Source organism: Rutidosis leptorrhynchoides, chromosome 5, assembly GCF_046630445.1.
Source record: "Rutidosis leptorrhynchoides isolate AG116_Rl617_1_P2 chromosome 5, CSIRO_AGI_Rlap_v1, whole genome shotgun sequence".
NCBI lineage: Eukaryota > Viridiplantae > Streptophyta > Magnoliopsida > Asterales > Asteraceae > Rutidosis > Rutidosis leptorrhynchoides.
The window spans coordinates 60887253-60896836 of NC_092337.1; the positions used below are offsets into that span (position 1 = coordinate 60887253).

The 9584-nt window shown below is 33.8% G+C and overlaps 1 non-coding gene across 1 annotated transcript; it reads right to left on the bottom strand.

Moving 5' to 3' along the window:
- Nucleotides 1-302: 302 nt before the first annotated feature.
- Nucleotides 303-409, bottom strand: LOC139850790 (small nucleolar RNA R71). Its single transcript, XR_011760171.1, has one exon. It is a non-coding gene; the product is annotated as a small nucleolar RNA R71 (small nucleolar RNA).
- Between the last annotated feature and the right edge of the window lie 9175 nt (nucleotides 410-9584).

Here is a 9584-nt window from a genome sequence, read left to right on the forward strand (position 1 = left end):
ACATTAATGGGCCAGATTATGAAATCAAAGGACAAATCCTACACATGGTAACTAATCAATGCCAATTTAGTGGTGCGCCGAAGGAAGATCCAAACGAACATCTTAGAACCTTTAATAGGATCTGTACACTATTCAAAATCAGAGAAGTTGAGGATGAACAGATCTATCTTATGTTATTTCCCTGGACTTTAAAGGGAGAAGCCAAAGATTGGTTAGAATCGTTACCTGAAGGGGCGATTGATACATGGGATGTTTTAGTTGAAAAATTTCTTAAACAATTTTTTCAGGCATACAAAGCCGTAAGACTTCAAGAAGAAATTGTTACGTTTACGCAAAAGCCAAATGAAACATTATATGAGGCGTGGACAAGATTTGGAAAGTTGTTAAGAGGATGTCCGCAACATGGTTTAGACACTTATCAAATAGTACAAATATTCTACCAAGGATGCGATATTACTACACGAAAAGACATCGACATAGCAGCTGGTGGTTCCATTATGAAGAAAACATCAACTGAAGCTTACAAAATTATTGATAACACTGCTTCCCACTCACATAAGTGGTATCAAGAAAAAGACATCGTTAGATCATCTAAAGCAGCTAGAGCCGATTCTAGCCATGACTTTGATTCCATTTCCGCAAAGATAGATGCTTTCGAAAGACGAATGGAAAAGATGACTAAAGATATTCACGCAATACGAATTAGTTGTGAGCAGTGTGGAGGACCACATTTGACAAAAGATTGTCTCAGTATTGAACAAACAATGGAACAAAGAGAGAATGTTTCATACATGAACCAAAGGCCTGGAAATAATTATCAGAATAATTATCAACCGCCAAGATCAAACTACAATCAAAATCAGAATTATAACCGAAATGTTCCATACAACAATCAACAAGGTCCTAGCAATCAGCAAGTATCCAATAATACTTACAATCAGCAAAGACCTATTTTTCCAATTAAACCACCACAAACCGATGATAAAAAGCCAAATTTAGAAGACATGATGTCGAAGCTAGTTGAATCTCAAACGCAGTTTTTCACATATCAGAAACAAACTAATGAACAAAATGCTCAAGCATTTAGAAATCAACAAGCTTCTATTTAAAATCTGGAACAAGAAGTGAGTAACCTAGCAAGGTTGATAGGTGAAAGAAAACCGGGAAGTCTACCTAGCGATACAAATGCTAACCTCCGGAATGAAACAGCTAAAGCCATTACCACGAGAAGTGGTATTACACTTAAACCACCTGAAATACCTGAAATTTCTGATGACTCTATTCCTACTCCACAAGAACCACAATCTGAGCAAGATAAGGAAACAAAACCGGTTGTTGAAAAGGTTAATGAAGATAACACTGTTAAAGCTAAACCTTATGTTAAACCATACCAACCACCACTTCCTTACCCGAGTAAAATGAGAAAAGAAAGACTTGAAGCCGAGCAATCCAAATTCTTGGATATGTTTAAATAAATAAATGTAAATCTTCCTTTCATTGATGTGATTTCAGGAATGCCAAGATATGCTAAATTCCTGAAAGATCTAATCACAAATAGAAAGAAAATGGAAGAACTTTCGGCTGTTACTATGAATGCTAATTGTTCTGCAGTGCTATTGAATAAACTACCAGAAAAACTCTCAAATCCATGAAGTTTCACAACTCCATGTTTTCTGGGTAGTCTTAGTTCAATAGAAGCATTGGCAGACTTAGGTACTAGTATAAATTTAATGCCGTATTCACTATACGCTAAACTAGACCTTGGAGAATTGAAACCAACACGAATAAGCATACAACTAGCAGATCGATCAGTAAAATATCCTAGAGGGATAATGGAGAACATTCTAGTTAAAGTTGGAACTTTAGTATTTCCAGTAGATTTTGTAATTCTGAACATGGAAGAAGATTCTCGAGTTCCTCTCATATTAGGAAGACCATTCTTAAACACGGATAAAGCAATAATAGACGTGTTCGGTAAGAAACTGACCCTTAGTATAGAGGACGGGAGTGTTACCTTTTCTGTTGATAGAGCCATGCAACAACTGCAATCTGCAGATGATACATGTTATTATATTCAAACTATAGATTCACATGCATAATTGTTAGAAGAATTTCCAGAATTACAAGGAACAGGAGAATGTTCATTAGGAGAAGGAATTGAACCAATTGATGAAGTTGAAATGTTAGCCGCACTCATGGCTAATTGTGACGATCGCTCCAAATCCATATGGACGAACACGTCATTCATTGATTTCATTGCGAGGTATTTGACCTCTATATGATACATTTTGTAAACATTGCATTCTTTTGAAAAGGCACACCATAAATGAATATTTAAATCAAAGGTTTTCGACATCTGATGATTTCTACATATAGACAATCACCATAAATAATAGTTTACAACAGTATTTCCGTTGACAATGCAGTCAAAATAAGATACATGGTGATGATTTGGTGAATGCAACGTCTCCTTGAAAAATATGTCATGTAAGACTCCATGCACATAGTTTGTTTAACATCTAAGCAAATAGCGGAAGACTTCTAGGAAACCTGAGAATAAACATGCTAACAAGTGTCAACACAAAGGTTGGTGAGTTCATAGTTTTAATGTTGCGCATAATCTGTATATAAAGGTGGATTACAAGATTTCAGTTGTTCAATCCAGAAACGTTTATCAAAATATTCTATGAAATTGAGCACCCTGATAACTAAACTTAACGTATATATAATTTGTACCCTTTGTATAATCATCTTAATAATAAACGCAAACCAACGTGTACGCTTCTCAAATAGCGTACGTCCGTTAAAAGGCTAGTGCTCTAGCTCGGACGGGGATATCAAGCCCTATGGATCCATATACTACTACTCGCGCCCACCAGTTCTTATAACTGGCAGTTAACAGTTACCAAAGCTAAGGGATTTTCGGTTCAAACTCAGTGTAGAATTTAGTATGTACTTGTATCCATTGCGTTTAAAATAAAATGCATGTATTCTCAGCCCAAAAATATAGATTGCAAAGGCAATTAAAAAGGGATCAATGAAACTCACCTTAGCAGCATATAAAGTCGTTCACCAAAATGTGATCGAAACACGGATTACCAAATAACCGTAGATCTCAACCTAGAGAACATATGTTGGTCAATAAATGTATATCAAGCTAGGTCAGGTCATAGTGTATCACAATCCTAATGCTCGATATTGACATACAAAAGTTATCCAATGTTGTTTCAAAAAGTCAATTTTGACAATAGTTTAACAAAACGAGACGTACCTTATATAAGGATTCATTTACTCGGTTGGTAATATTCAAAAATCTAATTTATCAATCTCGTAAACAAGTTGTTTAAATCTTAATTGTAGATTTAAAAGCAATTTCAATTAACTTCAATCATAATTCAGTTGCTCATATCTTTTAATCCGTTCATCGAAATTATTCGATATCTAAATGAAAAGTTATTAATTTTTCGCCAGCTTTCCAAAAACATGTATATCATATACCTTTTACTAGTAATATATGTATTTAATTCGTGGTACATCATAAACTGTTTAACAAGGAAATTTAGCATACAAGCATGTATAAATATATATACTCGAGCACTAGACATGGATACACAATTATTATATAAAAGATAAAATATAAGTACTTACATATCAATATTGAGATTCAATATTGTAGAAAAGTACGTAGACGTAACGGAGATGATAACACTAGGTTTGACTTGCAAATAATACCCATGAATATTACCCATAACCTCCTTGGAAATAACCCATAATTTCCTTAGCTTTATCCCGCTCATAAAACTATTTTGAAAGTGACACGCTCATGACCTCGTCGTAGTATTTTATGTATAATACTAATAATAATACAAATACTACTAATAATAATAAGATTAGTAATAATATTAATCTTAATAATAATAATAATAATAATAATAATAATAATAATAATAATAATAATAATAATAATAATAATAATAATAATAATAATAATAATAATAATAATAATAATAATATAATTAATAAATATAATACGGAGTAATTTTTAAATTAAAACAGAGGCAGATATCTCGAGCTTTATAGGTGTGGCCTGTCCAGGACTGCCATGCGATCGCATGGCCTCCAAGACCATTTCCCATGCGATCGCATGGGATGGATTTCCAGCTCATGATCTTTTAACTTCTAGTTTGTCGACATATTTTTTAATTATTAATATAATATATTTAATTTATATAATTAATTATATATTATATTAAATTCACATGCATAGTTGACTTGTAATTTTCGTTCCGATAAGTCGTACGTCGTCACTCGACTTATGTCCCGGTTTCGGTTTTTCGAACGTCCTATCGTATACTGAGAAAACTTGTACTTTACGTTTCGTGAATCGTACCTTTGTCAAAATATAGTCTTAAATCATCCATAAACTATACCACTGTAGCAATTCACTGTAGCAAGTCAATTTTTTACTGTAGCAATTCACTGTAGCAAAGTCAATTTCATTGTAGCAAATAGTGATTTTCAAAAACACTGTAGCATTTTGGGTACTGTAGCAATTTGAAAATGTTACTATCGTTTACTAAATAACTTGAAATTATATATATGTATATATCTTTTTAATATATATAAATCAGTTTTTAAATACACATTGGAAGTTATTTATAAATAAATTTTAATAATAAATATTTCAACTTATCATATATATTCAAATAGATATTTAAACCAATAAGTTTAATGTACGGTATCAAATAATTAATACATTGTTACCTTTTCAAGTTATAGTATATATGTATCTATTTACATATAATTGTTCGTGAATCGTCGAAAACAACCGAAGAGTATTTAAATATATAAAAGTAGTTCAAAAATTTTGAGATTCAGTTTTACAGACTTTGCTTATCGTGTCGAAAATGTTAATCATACAAAGATTAAGTTTAAATTTGGTCAGAAATTTTTGGGTCATCACACTAATGAATACGAACCAATAATAGAAGAACTTTAAATGCTAAAAGAGGAAGACAGATATCGATACAAATCATCGATAGAAGAACCACCGACATTAGAATTAAAGCCACTTCCAACCCATTTGGAATACGCTTATTTACATGGTGAATCTGAATTACCTGTAATAATATCGTCTTCTCTTACTGAAATTGAAAAATCTTAACTCATTTCTGTGCTAAAAGCTCATAAACCAGCTATTGCATGGAAGAATCATGACATTAAAGGCATAAGTCCTTCGTATTGCACACATAAAATCCTTATGGAAGAAGGTCATAAAACGTATGTGCAACGCCAACGAAGACTAAATCCTAATATGCAAGATGTTGTTAATAAAGAAATTATTAAACTGCTAGATGCATGTTTAATTTATCCAATCTCTGATAGTTCATGGGTAAGCCCAGTTCAATGCGTACCTAAGAAGGGTGGCATGACCGTCATCACAGATGAAAAAAATGAGCTTATTCCTACTAGGACTGTAACATGATGGCGTGTTTGTATTGGTTATAAAAAATTAAATGACGCCACCAGAAAAGATCACTTTCCCTTACCTTTCATTGATCAAATGTTGGAAAGGTTAGCTGGGAACAGTTACTATTGTTTTCTTGACGGTTTCTCCGGATATTTTCAAATTCCAATAGCATCCGAGGACCAAGAGAAAACCATGTTCACGTGCCCTTATGGTACTTTTGCTTATAAACGCATGCCATTTGGACTTTGCAATGCCCCTGCAACCTTTCAAAGATGCATGATGGCGATTTTTCATGACATGATAGAAGAATGCATGGAAGTTTTCATGGATGATTTTCAGTCTTCGGTGATACTTTTGAATCATGTCTAGTTAATCTTGAACGAATGCTTATTAGATGCAAGCAATCAAATCTAGTTCTCAATTGGGAGAAATACCATTTCATGGTTAAAGAAGGCATCGTTCTTGGTCATAAAATTTCAAAGGAAGGAATTGAAGTGGATAGAGCTAAAGTAGATGTAATTGCTAAACTTCCACATCCCACCAATGTTAGAGAAATTAGGAGTTTTCTAGGGCATGTCGGTTTTTACCGACGTTTCATAAAAGACTTTTCTAAAATTGCCACTCCTATGAATAAACTCCTAGAAAAGGATGCTCCATTCATCTTTTCGGATGAATGCATCAAATCTTTTAATATTCTTAAAGAAAAACTCACTAATGCGCCGATCATGATAACTCCAAATTGGAATCTACCATTTGAACTCATGTGCGATGCAAGTGATTTTGCAATGGGAGCCGTTTTAGGACAAAGGATTGAAAAACGATTTCAACATATCTATTATGCTAGTAAGACATTACAAGGAGCACAAACGAATTGCACAACTACTGAAAAAGAACTCCTTGCTATTGTCTTTGCTTTTGACAAATTTCGTTCATATCTCGTTCTAGCTAAAACGGTGGTCTATACTGACCATTCTGCACTTAGATACCTATTTTCAAAACAAGATGCCAAACCACGATTAATTCGTCGGATCTTACTCTTACAAGAGTTCGATATTGAGATCCGAGACAAAAAGGGAGCAGAAAATCTCGCCGCTGATCTTCTTTCTCGTCTTGAAAATCCCGAATTAGAAGTTCTAAATGAATCGGCTATACAAGATAACTTTCCTGATGAATATCTTTTGAAGATAGATTATAATGAAATTCCATGGTTTGCAGACTATGCAAACTATTTAGTATGTGGATTCCTTGAAAAAAGGTTGTCGTACCAAAAACGAAAGAAATTCTTTAGTGATATAAAACACTATTTTTGGGAAGATCCACATTTGTTTAAAAGTTGTCCCGGTTGAATAATACGCCGATGTGTATTCGGAGATGAAGCTAGTCAAATCTTAAACCATTGTCACACAGGACCAACAGGAGGGCATTATGGGCCTCAACTCACAGCAAGAAAAGTCTACAACGCTGGATTCTATTGGCCTACAATTTTCAAAGACGCACACCTTCTTTGTAAATCCTGTGATGCTTGTCAAAGGGCCGAAAAAATAAGTCAACGCGATGAAATGCCACAAAATGTCATTTAAGTATGTGAAGTATTTGACGTTTGGGGTATTAACTTTATGGGTCCATTTCTAAAATCTCATAATAATCTCTACATTCTCGTTGCTATTGATTATGTATCTAAATGGGCGGAAGCACAAGCTATCCCAACTAACGATGCACGAGTTGTAGTCAACTTCTTAAAACGTCTTTTTGCTAGGTTCGGAACACCGAAAGCTTTAATAAGTGATCGGGGTACTCATTTTTGTAATAATCAACTTGAGAAAGTTCTCAAAAGATATGGAGCAACTCATAAAATCTCAACCGCTTATCATCCACAAACAAGTGGACAAGTTGAAAATACCAATCGAGCTTTAAAACGTATTCTAGAGAAAACCGTAGGATCAAATCTGAAGGAATGGTCCATGAAATTGGAGGATGCACTCTGTGCTTTTAGAACAGCCTACAAAACTCCAATTGGAACCACACCTTTTAAACTCGTATACGAAAAAGCATGTCACCTTCCAGTAGAAATTGAGCATAAAGCATTTTGGGCTTTGAAGACATGTAATCTTGATTTTCATGAAGCTGGACGTCTACGGTTAAGTTAATTAAACGAATTAGAAGAGTTAAGACATGAAGCATATGAAAATTCGTTAATCTATAAGGAAAGAACAAAGAAATGGCATGATAAAAGAATCAGAAATTCAAAAGAATTTAAAGAAGGAGACAGAGTTCTTCTTTTCAATTCACGATTCAAGCTATTTCCTAGAAAATTGAAATCAAGATGGTCTGGACCATTCATAGTCAAAAGAGTTTTCCCATACGGAACAATAGAGTTAATAAATTCAAATGGGATTGAATTTAAAGTTAATGGTCACAAAGTTAAACATTACATACATGGTCCAATGGAAGTTGACAATGAAGTCAATCATAATTTCAACACCCAAGAAAACCCTCAGAATGAAAACATAAATATATTATCAACAACATATGAAAAACCAAAATTAGAAGACGGGGAAGCTTTAAATTGGAGTGATGAAGAAGAATTCCTATACAAACCTCCCATTCCAAGAAATGAAGAAAAATGTGAACAAGAAGTTCAAGTAGAAGTGAAAGAACCAAGAAAAGATCACCCGAAAAAGGTTAACAAACCAACTCTACTTACTAAAGTAGGAGACCTAGGTGAATTTATCATTTCTTGCTTGCTTAATGATGGTGCTATATATAAAGGACTAGCAGATTTAGGAGCAAGTGCAAATGTTATGCCTCTTTCCTTATACAAAAGATTAGGTGTGGGTAAATTAAGACCAACCAAAATAGGTGTTCAATTATTCGACCAAACCATTAAACACCCAATTGGAATAGCCAATAATTTACTTGTTAAAGTGGGAAGTTTGACCTTTGTTGCAAACTTTATAGTTATTAATATAGAGGAAGACCTTGATATTCCTCTAATTTTAGGTCGCCCGTTTTTAGCAACCACCGAGGCATTCATTGATGTAAGAGAAGGTAGAATGATACTTAGGGATGGTAACAAATCGGTTACCTTTGTGAACCGAAAGTTTAGATCTCCGCCAACCAAAACTGTTGAACCAATAAAAACTCCTAAGTGTAGGGAAGATGAAGAAACACCTAATGATAACCCGATAACAAAGAACCCCATTATTGATACGAAATTAGATGAACCTATTTTCAACTGTTCAACGAAGAAACCTTATAAACGGATTCAAGATGCTGGGATTAAGGGGAACTTTAAGTTATGTAACCGATTAGTATCCAATTTGTCGCCTAAAGAAAAGGCAATGTTAGTTGAATTTGTGAAAGTTACAGAGGAAATCAACAATTGGCTTGAAGCAAAAGTCAGAGATATACAAGTTGTTGATAGTCCGATTGAAAACGAAGTTAATCACAATTTCGACACCACAGCTAACTAAGTGTGGGGAGAATCAAGTCTTTTTAAGGATAATATATATTTCTGTTAGAGTAAGATTTTCTGTTCTAGTGTAGTTTTCGAAAATGGAATCCGAATGGTCTTTCCCTAGCAGACCCTAAAGAACTAGTCTTCTCCCTCCATTCTGAATTTTTATTTTTTTTTAGGTTTTACGAGATGAAGAATTCCTTTGATCTGAACCATGGTCTACTACTACACGCTATGATTACTAAACATAATAATAACATCTTTCCGAGTGAACTAGTATCATTTATAAGAGGCAAAATGGACGAAGTAAGGAGAGAACTCAGGAAAGATCATCATAAGACACATTTTGGTAAAGGAAAATCAAAATCCGCAACAAAAAGAAGAGCACGACACCTTGAAAGATGTCATAAATGCAGAAAATGGTCACATGAAGGTAAATGTTCAAACAATCAAACATATTCAAATACCGAATTTGTTACTCTATGCAAAGAAGGACCGTTCATATGTTTAGAAAAAAAGTTATTGAAGAATTGAGGTTACGCTTATGTAGCTATGGAAAACCAAATCACACAACTCTCCTATGTGTCGGCTAAAGCAGGTCTCTGAGAATTCTATCTCACAGGTAAGTATGTACAGTTTTTATTTTTTTTATGTTAT